Source organism: Octodon degus, unplaced genomic scaffold (genome assembly GCF_000260255.1).
Source record: "Octodon degus isolate 3935 unplaced genomic scaffold, OctDeg1.0 scaffold01150, whole genome shotgun sequence".
Taxonomy (NCBI): Eukaryota; Metazoa; Chordata; class Mammalia; order Rodentia; family Octodontidae; genus Octodon; species Octodon degus.
In genome coordinates, this window is record NW_004525726.1 from 12,286 (window position 1) to 13,108 (window position 823).

Genomic DNA, 823 nt, shown 5'->3' on the forward strand with positions numbered 1-823 from the left:
GCATGAGGGTCCGGGATTTGATCCCCAACACTGCCAAACACAATCAGTGTAAATGAGAGTGTTGGTAGAAAAATGGGCATTGCTCCTTACTTTGTCTTATGTGGAACAATTTGTTCAATATGAATTTTCAAGTTGAATGTCAAACCTGTATCTGCTGAAGATGCTAAGCCGCCAGCCTGTGTATTTGGGGACAGAAGCTGTTACTCCAGGATGATACAGTGACACTGATTGAGCTGTACTTCTGTATGTCCAAAACTCACTGGGCAACAGACGAACGAAAAGCTCCAGGGTCTGAATGTTTGGTCAAGGGTGTTGGCCTTCATTTCAGACTCTGTGGGCAGGTAGGAGAACAAAGTGAGTTTGTCACGCAGTGATGGTTTTAAACCTTGATGTCCCTGCTTGTGAATAGCGTGTTATGGGAACAGGAGGTGAGATGCTTTTACCTGCCTACTTAAAAAGTACTTGCTTATTGTCTCAATTACTTTCCTCTCATCGCTGAGACAAAATACCTGATGCCCCATAGTAAGGAAGGACGGGTTTGCTCACAGTTCATGCAGCTTTCAGTCCATGCGGCTGGCTCCCAGGCAGGGGGGCACACAGCAGAGGGCAGTAGTTCATGGTGGTGGAGCAAAGCAAACAGGCAAGAGCAAAAGCAGGAGCAGAGGGCAAACCCATTTCCTCCCTCAGATTGAATTCAGGCTGCCTGCCCCAGGCCGGGTGGCACCCTCACACCCATAATCCCAGCAGCACTCAGCCCCCAATGCCAGCACTGGATCAGGAACTAATCACAAACTCTAGAAGTCCACTGAGTGACGGCTTGAGG